Genomic DNA, 14742 nt, shown 5'->3' on the forward strand with positions numbered 1-14742 from the left:
TTACATTTAAAAAATCTTAATAAAAATAGCAAAATCCGTGTAAGTTTTAGCAGCTTAAACTGGCTCAGATTTAACTCTGTAGCTAAAAACTCATTATGGGTTAGCTGTATAGGATTAATATAAACTTTTATGACATCTGCAATGGCATCTGAGTTAGAATTGGCAGGTTAGAATGGTCTCTTCATCGTCTAATTCAGTGGAAAGGAACTTCTTAGACCAGCTTTCAAGTTTATATTTGCTTGGTATTGTTTGAGAATTTATTGTGTTTCTGCCCTCCTGCCATTGCAAATATAAGGACATGTCGCCCTATATGCTGATGACATGATTTCATTACTTCAGGCAAATAACAGTCTGAAGAAGCAAACTAGTTCAGTCCAGACAAAGACTGTAAGAGTAAATGTGACAGAAAGAAAATCACTGGTTTTGGCAAACATTCTCCAGTGCTTCATTCAGCTTTATTAAGAGGTACCTGAAATAAAAATGATAGTTAAAATATTTATCTTGGCTAGGTGCAGGGGCTCACACCTGTAATCCCAGCACTTGGGGAGGCTGAGATGGGTAGATCACCTGTGGAAAGGAATTCGAGACCAGCCTGGCCAAGATGGTGAAAACACAAAATACAAAAATTAGCTGGGCATGGTGGCACATCTCTGTAGTCCCAGCTACTTGGGAGGCTGAGGTGGGAGAATTGCTTGAAACTGGGAGGCAGGTAGCGGTGAGCCAAGATTATGTCACTGCACTCCAGCCTCGGAAACACAGTGAAACGCTGTCTCAAAAAATATATATGTATATATATATTTCTTATTATATATATTTTATTATATATGTAATATATAGGGAATTTAGAATATGCAGAAAATTAGCATAAACCCATAGACTCTAAAATTCATGCAGATAAAAATGTAAATAAAATTTAAAATTTAAATGCAATGTACTTTTCAAAAATTAACTTTATTTTGGCTACCAGTTGCCTTGCTTTCTCATCTAGCTGTCCAGCAACCCAGTAGTTGTAAATGGTGGTGGCACTAACTGCCAGGGGCATTTTGGATAAAATGATGATTGGGGTCCACCTGAAGGCTTTTAAGAAGCCTAGTAACATGATCAAATTTGTATTTTAGAAAAATGGTTCTGAAAGCAGGCTGGAGGGATCCAAGATAAGAGGGAACATGGAAGTGCGTATATCAGAAGACTGTATTCTGGAACAGAAATAATAAAACTCTAATGGGACTGGAAAGCAGGAAAGTTTATAGTGCAATGAACAGAGCAGAAATCACTGATTTGGGTGACTGTGGTACATTTGGGACAGTGAAGACGGGCAGGATCACATTATTACTAGGTTTCCAGATTATGTGACTAACTGAATCATGCTAGATATACATTTTTACAGAGAAAACAACAAAATTGGTATCTAGTGGATGTAGGAGACAAAGGAATATGTGGGATCAGAAACGAGACCCAAGCTCAAGATGCAGATTGGAAAGTCATCCGAACATAAAAGACAGTAATGTCCTGGGTAAGGATATGTAGGAGGGGTGAATATGGAGGGAGAGGAGAACCAGACAGGTATATAAATGTTGAGCAAAAGAATAAAAGTCAGTGGGATGGAGGAAAAGAAAAGAGAGCACTTCAAGAAATAGGAAGAGGACAAGGGAATCAGGACAGAGTCTGAAAAAAAGAGAAAATTGCTTAAGGATAGACCACAGACAGCAGTTACATAATTTACAGATAGGACAAGTTAAGTAAGGGCTGAGAGGACATTGCAGATTTCAACAATTAATATTAGATTGGAAAGCACAGTAAAGAAGAGACAGGGAACAGAGACTGCTCTTTTACAGTCTGCAAGGAAGGAAGGTAAAATAGGTTGATGGCTACAGGAAGAACACAATGAGGTTTACTTTAAGATATTTGGAATCAAGGTCCCCATCGCTCATCCCATCTTTCTGTTTTCTGAAGTGTTTAAAATGTCACAATATTATTTTCCTAATGAAATTTCTGCAATAAAATTAGTGATATAAAAATATTTAGACATGTTTAAAAAAAACTTAAGCATTACTCAAATGCTCCTAGGGATACTGAACAGAAGCCGTATTTGAAGAAAGACTACAAGAATCTTTTTATTTTTATTTTATTTTTAATTTGTTTGTTGTTGTTCCCAATATCTTGTAGTCTACCAAACTGAGAGTCATGGCTGTAATGCTTTAAATGACCATTGTAATCTGTTTTGCTTTCTGACACAAAGTAGGTGCTCAATCAATATGGCTGGAGAAATTAACCCAGAGCTTTAATCCTAGGTCAGATTCGCATGTCAAACATGTTTGTCGCACCCAGTGGTAGTTTTTTAAAGCAATGTATCATGGTTTGCAATTATTTATTTATATGGGGGATTTCTGATTAATGTTTGCTTCTTTCACTAAGTACTATGAGCCCATGATTACTTTAAACTACTACAATGTCAATACCAAGCTCATGGAAATATTTCTTAAATGAATTATAACGAAAATATCATCACATATTTCATTATTTACATTATATTTACAAGATTTGACTTAATTAAAAGATAATAATTTCCCACTTAGTCAAAATTATAGAGACAGAGAGTAGAATGATAGTTGCCAGGGAATGGTGGGAAGATGGAAAGGAGCATTATTATTTATGGGTTCAGATTTCCATTTTACAGGATGAAAAGAGTTATGAAGTTGGATGATGGGGATGGTTGCATATCAATGTGAATGTGTTTCATACCACTGAACTATACACTTAAAAATAGCTACTATGCTAATTTTCTTATGTGTATTTCACCAAAATAAAAAATTAGAGAAAAGAAATGATGACGACTGTCTATAAGCCAGGACAGAGAACCCTCCCCAGTAGTTGAATCAGTGAGTGCCTTGATCTTGGACTTCCTAGCCTCCAGAACTCAGAGAAATAAATTTATTTTGTTTAAGCACACTCACACAAAAAGATAATCACTTAGCCTGAATATGACTATCACTAGGCCAACTGAAAAAAAAAATTTAAAATAGGCAAAGAATTTCTACTGTTTTACTTTAGACATTTTTTTTAACAAACATCAAATTTATCATGTTTACGTTTCCTGCCTATCAAAAGTAGTGCATTTCTTCAAAAATTGATTAATAATTTCAGATGTACAAACAGTGTAGCCTTATCACCCATAATCATTTCAGGCATTTGAATCTATTTAAGGACAATATGACTAGGAATGTCAAGAACACCGAGGTGTCCTTTGAGCAGTGTGAACATCTGGTATCTATTCTCTTCGGAGATTAATAATGTAGCTGTAGTGCAGCAAGCTTTAATAATTCCTTTGAGTCCTGCACAACATTTTTGAATGGTTTCAAACACACAGGATCTCTAATTGGTATGGATTTCATCCACAGTTTTCTTGCAATCTCCAAATGTCTCAGCAAATCCTAAGCAGGAATTGACAGGGGCCAGCTTCCCTATTTCCCTTTGTGAAGGCAACTATTAATAATATTTTTCCAGGTTCAATAAAATTACCGAACTCAAACCATTTCAACCAAAAAACTGGAGAGGGAGACTTTATTTTCCCTGGCCTGAACACTGTCTCTTGCTACTTTAAATCACGGTTAATGTTTTTAAAAATATATCTTACACAGAAGTCAGTTGTAGAACTTTAGCATCAAAGGACCTGAGCCACATCACATGGAACAGCCTGACCTTTAGCCATAATTTCTAAGTGCCATTAAAAAATGTCTCTCAAAATGGTTTTAAATTTAGTGTTGACCTAGTAACCTTGATCCAAAAACATTCAACTTTAGATGATTATTTTATTTTGCTTCCAAAAGCTCTTCAGTCCAGTGAGGCATCCATTAAGAAGCCTCACAAGGAGTTTGAAGTTTGCTTAGAATTTATTAGCTACATCAGACAGGAAGATGGTGATGTGGGTTGCTTGCTGAGCAAAGATTATTTACTGTGCTTAACTGACCTTAAAAATACCAAGCGAGATATGGGTTGGGGAAATTCAAAGAAATATAGATTCTACTCTCAGCAACATGCAATTCAGACTAAAAATAAAATAATGTACCATTCAACTGCAGTCTTGAATTAGGGCTATTCACTTCAAAGCATTATTTGGGACTCTAATACAAACTATTACTCACATTTCTTGGTTGGATACTTATCAAAAATTTCAGAGTAATTCCTCTCATAAGTATATATACCTGATGAAAATGTAAGATTACTTCTAAGGGGCAGTTAAGTCTCAACATTCTTTCACTTATCTAAATTTTCTCCTGACAGTTTTCTCTAACTGAAACCTCTCCAACTTCTGAATGGGGTTTAGATCTTTATTCCATTACACATATTTTAAGTACTACAATCTGAAATAAAATATTTCCTTGTTTTTATAAAACTTCTATGATTATTCATGAGTCTACATCACCTTTTTGTGATATGTCAAAATTTAGTCCACCTACTAAATTTTAAATTCTGAAAACCATTCTTGAAAAGATAGTTTGAAACAGAACATATTGCTCAGAAAAGGTATTAAGAACATATATTGTAGGGCAAAATAATTACTTAGAATTGTTTACATGAAAAATGATGTTTTACCTTTGTGGCAGGCAGACACATGGCAAAATTGAAGCAATTTATCAAATATTAAACATTCCCTAATATATTACATCTTTAAAATAGATTACTTCAAAAAGGCATGAAGGAGCCTATATCGAACCAAAGCATACTCTATTACTACCCCTTCTTTTTAAGACCCTTTAGGGAAATCTTTGCCAGCCCCCAATGCTCTACTTTGTCACATGTATATCACTTTCTAATATACCATAACTGTTTATTATGCTTTTTGTCTCCTGGCTTTATTTTCCCTGCTAGAATGTAAGCTCCAGGAAGGGAAAGATAATTGTTTTGTTCCCAATGTATTCCAAACTCCTCAAATATATTTTGGTTGAATGGATTTTCTATATGTACTCCTGTTATCCTGGAAATCTGGAATTTAAAGACAACACTAGCTTTGGTTTTAAAATACACAGATACAAGTCTTTATAACAGAAGTAGTTATAGATTCTCCAGGTAACTTATCAATATTTATTGAAAATTTTGGCACCTGATGACAGTCTTCTCTAAGTCCCAAACAACTGCCTACATTCTAGGAAACTTCAATGAAAGTAACCCACTTATCACTCCTAATATTGACATCTCTAAGAGTACTTCAGAGAACTAAAACTAAATCCATGGCTCACGCCTGTAATCCCAGCACTTTGGGAAGCCAAGGTGGGTGGATCACCTGAGGTCGGGAGTTTGAGACCAACCTGACCAACGTGGAGAAACCCTGTCTCTACTAAAAATACAAAATAAGCCGGGAGTGGTGGTGCATGCCTGTAATCCCAGCTACTCAAGAGGCTGAGGCAGGAGAGTTGCTTCAAGTTGGGAGGTGGAGGTTGAGATGAGCTGAGATCCCACCATTGCACTCCAGCTTGGGCAACAAGAGTGAAACTCCGTCACAAACAAACAAAGTCCACAGAGCCAGGGCTCTGCATCAAGACCCGTAGGTACGAGGGGCCCTTGTAATTTGATGGTTTCAATGGCTTTGAAACTGACCACTGACAAGCTTAAAATGCATTAAAATTGGATGTCATCACATGAAGAGTGTTGAATCTCAGATGGATACATTTGGCAAAGACACTGTGGTACTGCACTCATATTTTAATGTGTCCACTGGACCTCTGTGACCAAAAAAAAAGAACAAAATTCAATAAAGGCCCAAGCATACCCATAATATAATCCATGACCTGAAGGTTAACATATTATTTTGTCAGCTGGGCAGTAATACTTAAGTCTTACTCGGCTAAATGGTAACTAATTAATAGGCAAAAGATATGGCCCTTTAGTACTGAGTAGGCACTAAATAGATAACTTGTTAAATAAGTGAGCCAACATGAGGCTGAAGAAACAAAAATTGTGAAAATGATATTACAATCAATCAATGTATATGTTTCAGGATTTTTTTTTTTGTTTTTGAGACAGTCTCGCTCTCATCCCCCAGGCTGGAGTGCAATGGTGCGATCTCAGCTCAGTGCAACCTCTGCCTTCCAGGTTCAAGAGATTCTCCTGCCTCAGCCGCCCGAATAGCTGGGATTACAGGCGCTTGCCACCACACCCAGCTAATTTTTTTATTTTTAGTAGAGACAGGGTTTCACTATGTTGTCCAGGCTGGTCTCAAACTCCCGACCTCAGGTGATCCACTCACCTCAGCCTCCCAAATTGCTGGTATTACAAGCGTGAGCTGCCATACCTGGCCTATTTTAGATATTTTTAATAAACATCACCTCTCAGGTATTTATTATTTCTTATGTCACTAGACCAGAGTAATCCATAGGTTACTATTTCTTGGTAATATACTGTGGGCACCTATGAAATCTCTCTGATCCTACCTAGTTTGGGTGGCATGAAAGTTTGGAAGCCTTAGTCAGCATTCACAAACATAAAGTGCTACAGAAGTATTATAGCATTACATAGTCTTTTGAGATTTGGCTTCCTTTAAGTGTTTAAAAAATTACAGAAGTCTCAGGAAGGTACTATTAAATATTTATTTTTATGCATTATTTATAATGGCTGTTTCACATAATTTTTACCTTCCAATTAATCTCAGCTTTTTGCTCAGCCCCTGATGTTTCCCTTGGTTTCTGGCCTCTAAGATAGCTTAATGTTATTGCTTTCTTAATGTATTGTTGTTCTTTAAGAATGTTATATGCACATTTATAAACCACATATAAATGCATAATTGTGAATATATCATATACATCTTAAGTATAAACTCTTTTTCCCTTTTTTTCTTGGTCCCTTTCCCCATTTTAGAGAAAACCTATGTTAACAACCTAATGAGGATTCTACCACATTTTTGTTCATGTCTGTATAGCCATACAAAAATAAACAGATATCTACATACAGATAAATGTGAATGTTCTAGTAGCTGTGTAATATTCCGCTGTGCAACCATCTCCTGAATGACTGTTTCCAATTGTTTTTCCTCTATGAAACATAGAGCAATGACATCCTTGCATATACGCTCTTACATATGGTGGAATTTTCTATCAGTATGGGATAAATTCTTAGACCAAAGGGCAAATGCTAGGCCACAGAGTATTTTGCATTTAATAGATATTTCTAGATAGCTTTCTAAAACTAGTACAGTTGAATACCCTTTTCTCCATACCCTCAGCAACAATAGGTGTTGCAGCTTTGATAAATTTCCAGTAAATTATTGCCGGTAGCTCATTTAAGAAAAATTTGTACTTCATTGACTCCATGTAAGGTAGACAGCTCTTAATGTTGGCTATTGGAATTTGCTCTTGTAGAGCTTGCATCTTCATATTCTTTGTCCATTTTCTATTGGGTTAGTTGTTTTCTTCTTAATTGGTAACAGTTCTTTGTACATTATAGATATTAATTACTGACATCTGCATTATAATTATTCTTCTCTATCTATTGTTTCTGTATTTGACATTGCTTATGATTATTTTATTCAAATATACTTGTCCCTTTCTTTTGCAGTTTCTGGGCCACCAGCCTTGCTTAAAAAAAATTCCTACCCATGAGCTGTGCACACAGTATCCTTTATTTTCATATAGGATATTTGTTTTGTTTTGCATTCAGATTTTAATCTGGAATTTGGCTAAGTATATGGTATAATATTACAATTTTATTTTCTTCCAAACAGACTGCCAATTGGGCTACCAACAAATTTTAAACTCTTCATTTTTGACTGAGTTGAAATACCATGTTTATAAACTGTCATTTACACTGTTTTCTATGAGTCTGCTTACTAATCTATTTTATTTCCTATGCCAATTTATTATGGTGGCTTCATAGACTGGTCTTATATCAGGAAAGGCAAGTATCTCCTACTGTATTTCTTTTTCATAGATATTTCTGCTCTAGGTTTTTTTCTTTAATCAGGTTTATTATAAGTTAATCTATTTTTTGATCTTTCAAAGAAGCAACTTTGGATTCATTTATTCTTTCTACTATTGTTTGATGTTTTCTGTTTCATTAGTTTTAGCTTTTATCTTTATTCTGATCTTCCTGGCATTTTTATTGTTTTTTTAATAAAGTTCCTTTATTTTTCATCTTGTTTCTATAATAATAAAGGTATTCAAGATTACAAAATTTCCTTTAAGTTTAATGTTCATTGTATACCATAGAGTTAGATGTTTATTTCTAATTTTATTGGATTATTATAAAAATATGGCCTATACAAAATCCCTACTTTCTAAAATTTAAGATTTTCTTTGTAGTCACATACATGATATATCTTTTAATGTTCCATGGGAATACAAAATTATATTTTTTATTTGAAAGATGTTTTTTATTTGGAAGATACTTCATCTACTAAATCAAGTTGATTGTACTATCTGGTTATCCTATATCCTTGGTTTGACTACACATATGTCTCAATCTGAGAGACAGATCAAAGTTAACCTGTATAACTATGTATTTTTAAATCAAGTTTTCTTTCATTTCTAAGATTCTGATTCACATATATATTTATTGACTATGTTAATTTATTCCTATAGGTTTATGATTAGTCTATACTTTTCATGAATAGTACCTTTTTATTATCACATAATTCCCCCTTTATCTTTCTGTACTTTTTAGCTTAATTTTCACTCTGTCTAATATTAATATTGCCATTTCTGCTTTCTTTTTTAATTTTTCTTGGCCTAGTTTCTTTTAACCATAAAGCTTTCTTTATACTTTGTTTCTTGTAAGTGGCAAATAACTAGAACTTAACCCAATCTCTGACAATCTGTCTTGTAATGAGGGAATTCAGTCCATTCATATTTGACTTAACAAGAGACATATCTATTTTCCTTTCATTTTTCCTTATATTTATCCATTTTATATTGTGCTTGTCCCCTTTTTCTGTTATTCAGATGAAATTCCTATTCATTTCATTTTTGCCCATTATTGTCATTTTTCTTTTTGTGTATATGTGCTCACAAACACAGAATTATCTACCGTTATTGGAAAATCAAATACCATTTCCTCCATAAATACCCACTGTCTTCCATATCAAGATGCTATATCCTTCATTTTCTGCTTCTCTTTACTCCTACCCAAGTAAAATAAAACCTTTGGAAAACTCTCATTTTCCTCCTCTCTGCCTTCCTCTCCCCATCTGTAGATGTTATCCTTCTATCTATCTGTCTTCCAGGATGAGAAACTTAATACTAACCTGATACTTCTCTTGTAAATTTGGAAGCTTATAATATTTTGTCTTTATCCTTAAATTTTGAGAGTATCATCTGGCTAGGCTTTACCTTCCTCATTAATCCCATGTAGAATTTAGTGAGCCTATTCAGTCTATAGACTTGAGTTGTTCTGTAGATCCAAAAATGTTTCTATTATTTGCATGTTAAGCCTCCTGGATCCATCTTCCAAGTCTTTTGATTTTTCTTTCATGATTTATACCTCTTTGTGCCTTTGCTCTGTGCTTTCAAATAGTTCTTCCAATTGATCTTCTAGGCAAGAAATTTTGGTCTCAGATTCCTTCAATTCATCTACCGAATTGTTTAGGTGGGAAATTGTGATATTTTCAAATCTCCAAAACACTTTTTGGAGACTAGACTTGAATTCCCTTAATTGTATCAGACAGGATATTTCGGCTGCAATAAATAAATAACACAAATAAAAGTGCCTTAAGCAATAAAGGAATTACTGTTTCACATAACAAGGAGTCTATGTTTAAGTGCTTCCACGTTGGTCAAGTCAGTGGAATAATTACCTCATCAGGGCCAATGTCTGCCCTTCTCACAATGTCACTGATGTCCCCTCATGGTCACACAATGGCTACAGTAATTCCAAACACCACAGGCAGATTAAACAACACCCAGTGAAAAAGGGAGCACTTCAGCCAGTGTGTCTCTTCTTGTTAGTGACCAAAACTTTTAGCAAAAATCTCCCAGAAGATTTTTCCCTCAGATCCAACTGACCAGGAATGGAGCATCTGTCCAACTGAAATCAATCACTGACAAGGGAAATGGAATTTTATGATTGGCTTAGATCAATTATTATTCAACTGGGGAATATTCACTTTTACCTTGAGCAAAAGGGATGAGTATAACCAGATTATAACTGGATTAGACAACCAGTGGCATGACAGCTGACTTTTTTTTCTTGGTTTAGTTGTCATCTGTCTCTTACAGGCATTCTGTTTCATCAGGTAAGTGTCTATTTGTTCAGACTGATCCTGTCTCACTGCTGGACTCCCTTAGATACTTTTTTGTTGTTGTTGTGTCACTTGGGTTCAAGCCTGATTATTAATATAATCCAAAAGCTGGTAGTCCTACAGATAGTGAAAATCCAGACACAGATGAACTACCAGATCTTGCTGAGAGAATAAGAGGATAAGAATAAGAAAAAGCCTCCTGTATCTGAAATTCCTGTCATAAATAGTGATGCAACTCAGATGGTTAGCTGCTTCTTAGTCTCTGGAAGCAAGAAGGCTGGGTACACTTACAAGTGTCTATGCTGATCTCTATTCTTGGAGTCCATAAAGCTCCTTAAGTCAAACTCCTTCATGATCTATCACATTCAAAATCCCACCACCATGCTTTATGACACTGCTCTCTGGTCCCTTAGTCCATGGGGCAAAAACTTTACTCAAGTTGTCCACACCAAAATTACTGTCTCTATTTAACTCAAGAGGTTCAGAAAGACTGGAATAGAAAGCGTAAGGCCATACACAGGACCAACTTCAATGAATATTATTGTTACTACTTGTGATGTTATGCTAAGTGCTTTACATTTATTGTTGTATATGTTGCGTACCCACCCTATTTATTCCCATTTTACAGGTGAAGAAGCGGGTTTCGGGATTATTATGTACCTTTTGCAAGGCCACTTTATTGTGCACCATTAAGTGAAGTTGGTGTACAAAGCTAAGAGTGTCTCCAAAATTCTTTCTTCTAAATTCTACACCAAACAGTATCTGTGGCAGTTCAGAGGCGTGATAAGTTGAGACAGTCTATTACAGAATATAACTAGTGATGAACAGAAATAATAAAATAGTAAGAAGCTAGAAACATTTCTGAAAGCTAGAAAAGTTCACATTCTACCAGATGAGTAATGATTTTTGTAAATTTTCTTCTCAATAAATAATATATAATGAAATCCTGAGTTACTGGTTTAATGTTCAGTGAATTTTTTAAAAAGTCTAGAAATGATGAAATGCTGATGTAACACCAAAATCAGGGTTTCTTGAATTTTTGTTATTGTTCCAGGGACCCTTTGGAAGTCTAGCGAAGCCTACAGGAAAATGCCTTTAAATGCATGAGAACAAATACATGGGATTACAGGGAAAAAAATAATCTTTAAGTGGTGCTATCAAAATAATAAAAAAAAATGTGTTAGTAAAAATGTGCTTCTTTATTAACACATTACATAACAAGCATTAATGGTGTATCTACTAATTATTGTAATTTGGAAGTAGTAATGAGTAAAATGTTATTTTGAGATATCCGTGATGACTATATTATATGAAAATATTTGTGGTTTCTTTTCTTTTTTTTTTTGAGATGGAGTCTCGCTCTGTAGCCTAGGCTGGAGTGCAGTGGCGTGATCTTGCTCATTGCAACCTCCACCTCCCAAGTCCTAGTTCTAGCAATTCTCCTACCTCACCCTCCCAAGTAGCTGGGATTACAGGTACAAGCCACCATGCCCAGCTAATTTTTTTATTTTTACTTTTTAGTAGAGATGGGGTTTCACCATGTCGGCCACCCTGGTCTTGAACTCCTGACCTCGTGATCTACCTGCCTCAGCCTTCCAAAGTGCTGGAATTACAGGCGTGAGCCGCCATGCCCAGCCCTGTGGCTTCTATTGGTGACTAAGTCACAGGTATTTCTGTGAGTTATCTATAACATATATCATAATTGAAGGAAATTGTCATTAGTTAAAATAAAATATGGATTTTTTTCCCCATCCTAATTCATGGATCTTCTAAGTTTAATTCAAGAACCTCAGGTTAAGAACTCCTTAGCTAAAGCCTATGACTAAATATTCTAGGGACATGTATTGAAATTTCTCATTCCTTCTTGGGCTATACTATCATGACTTTTCCTAGAATATAACCATTTTTCACCTAAGTAGGATGTATTAAATGGAAAAAGCATGGAAGATACAGTTTAATTTAAACACACATACATAAAGATTCAAATCACAGCTCTGCCATTTGCTGTCTGTGAAATCCCTGACAAGTAATTTAACCTCACTGGTCTCAATTTCCTCTTATATAATTTAAAATTAAAATATACTTTCTAGAGTTATTGGTTATTATTGAAAAACAGACAAAATATCTTGACTCTCCCTAGTAAAAGCTTAATCCAAATACATATACCAAACTTCAGGGTTCAAAGACCTTGGGTTACTAATTCCAGCCTTATCTTTTATTGCTACTTTGATAAATTCCTTTCTTATGAGAAATGAATGTCAAGACCTTTACCTTTCAGAGTAGAAGAAATGCTGCCTCTAAATCTATCAACTCTTTCCTAGAAATCTTCACAGAATGTTATCAGAATCTTTCAAAGTGCTTTGTAGGAAATATAACCTGAATCTGGGTCATTGGTGTAGTGTAACATTACACTGGTGTGAATAAACAGGTGTACAAATTTTTAGAAACTTGATGTACTACTCTTTGCTCAAAATCAATATTGCTCAGGCTATAACTCTGGCAAAGTATTATGTCCAAATCTGGATTTAACATCAAGAGAATATGTGGAGAAACTGGAAAAGATTCAGAAAATATTCACAAATATAATAAAAGCATTAAAAATCCCTATACAAATGGCTAAATGAACTAGGAGCTAGAATTATGTAGCCTGGAAAAGAAAATACTAAAGAGTAAACTCAAAACAGTCTAGAAATATATGAAAAACATTTAAAAATGCATATTTGATCTCAGCCAAAAGACGGAAAAGCAACACAAAAAATTTTAAACAAGGTGCAATGAGTCAGAAAGAGATCTTTACCGCCTCTTACACAACAAAAAAAGTGGGCTTCAAATTACAAATCAGGGACTGGACTTCCATATATTTTCCTGTCTCTTAATTATGGTATCACCACTCTTTTAGTTACTGATATTCAAAGCACATCTGTGGTACTCCTATATCCACTTAGTCATTAAGTGCTATGGAGCCTACCTCTAATTTCCATTCCACAGCCACCATCAAAATTTGGAGCCCCACCATTTTCTATCTAGAAAACATCTAATTGGTCTCCCAGATGCAAGGTTCTTACTGCCTAAATCAATCCCAGCTCTACTCTGCATGAGCTATGAAACTTCTGGCAAGATATTTAGGATGTGATTTACTCATCTGTTATTTCACAAAGCTGTTATGAGGACCAAGTGATATAATTATATGAATGCATTTAAAATAGCTAATCACCACACACATGTAAGGGATTTATATGATAGTAACCTCCAGACAGAAACAATCTTCAACAGCCTCCTATTTGCTATCTCACTAATGGAAGGAAAATAGAGTATTTTGAGGAGGATCTTCATGATTACATCAATATGCCAAGCTCCTTCCCACCTTCCTCCTTCATTCATGCTCCTTCACTGGACTGGAATTTTGACATCCAAATTCCAACATTCATTATTATGTTGTTCAAGTCCCATCTGTTCACTGAAGCTTTCCATAACTATTCTTCACTATTTCTGAATGGCTATGACATCTATCAACACCTATTATACAACCTAAACCTTACTCGATGATATTATCTGTTGTCTTATCATGTTGGACTTATCTTCCCAGCCAGATATTAAGCTGCCTGCATCCTGGGTGGACAAAGTGATTTAAAGGATATACCGTAACACAGGTAGAAGGGCAGATCCAAGCTAAATCCTACAGGAGACAGACACCAGAATTGGGGCAGAATGATCAAAGGAGAAATGCCAATTCCAAAGGAGCTGGACAGAAATTAGGGGATAGAGTCAAGAGCTTGAAATCAGATATAGACATGGATGTGTAGGTCTAGCTCCCAGGTATGGATACAAAGCAGACAGTAAAATTCCACTTGTTTAGTTTTCAAAAAAAAAAAAAAAATGGAAAAAGGGTGGACCTCACACACAACATAAGGAGCCCTTAAGCCAAAAGATTCCATAAAAGACTGCTGCAAAAGTAATTTGAGCATACTTAGAAAAGTAAGCACCTCAAACTACAAAGACTCTCCTCCGCTGAGGATTTTAAAGAATATGCCAAGATCTTTGAAAATAAGGGAAGTGATCAAGAACTCCCTGTAGATCAGGTGGTACAGAAAACCTGAACTGCCATATCTAGTGAGGCACCAGAGATATACAAGTGGAATGGGTCATCTACTGGTGGGCTGCAGGATAGGAAGCTAAAAGAATCCTGGAGACAAGCAGAATCCAAAGCCAAATAGCAACTCTGGGGAAGGGAGCAGTGTAGAGAACTTAAAGATTTCCCTTAGCAGAAACCAAATGAAACAAAATGAGTTTTTGAGAATTTGAAAATATTTTCTCAGTCCTGAAAGCTAGGAAAGCTATCAACATCATACAACAACCTTGGAGAAAAGCATCACACTGAAGCAGGAGGGTGATGAAATTCAGAAAAGCCAGAGTGATAGTTCCCAGGTCTGTGGGCTTATTTATCCAAGAATCATTCAAGAAGTTCTATTTTTTAAAAGTAGTTAGATGATGTTCCATTTTAATTTAGTTTGATATAT

The 14742-nt window shown here is 35.3% G+C and overlaps 1 protein-coding gene across 5 annotated transcripts in view; it reads right to left on the bottom strand.

The window, feature by feature from the left end:
• MSRB3 (methionine sulfoxide reductase B3) overlaps positions 1-14742 on the bottom strand; it is a 182048-nt gene that overhangs the window by 24917 nt on the left and 142389 nt on the right. The gene's annotated exons all lie outside the window — the stretch shown is intronic.

Source organism: Sapajus apella, unplaced genomic scaffold, assembly GCF_009761245.1.
Source record: "Sapajus apella isolate SASKATOON/1434 unplaced genomic scaffold, GSC_monkey_1.0 scaffold2, whole genome shotgun sequence".
In the NCBI taxonomy this organism is placed as follows: domain Eukaryota; kingdom Metazoa; phylum Chordata; class Mammalia; order Primates; family Cebidae; genus Sapajus; species Sapajus apella.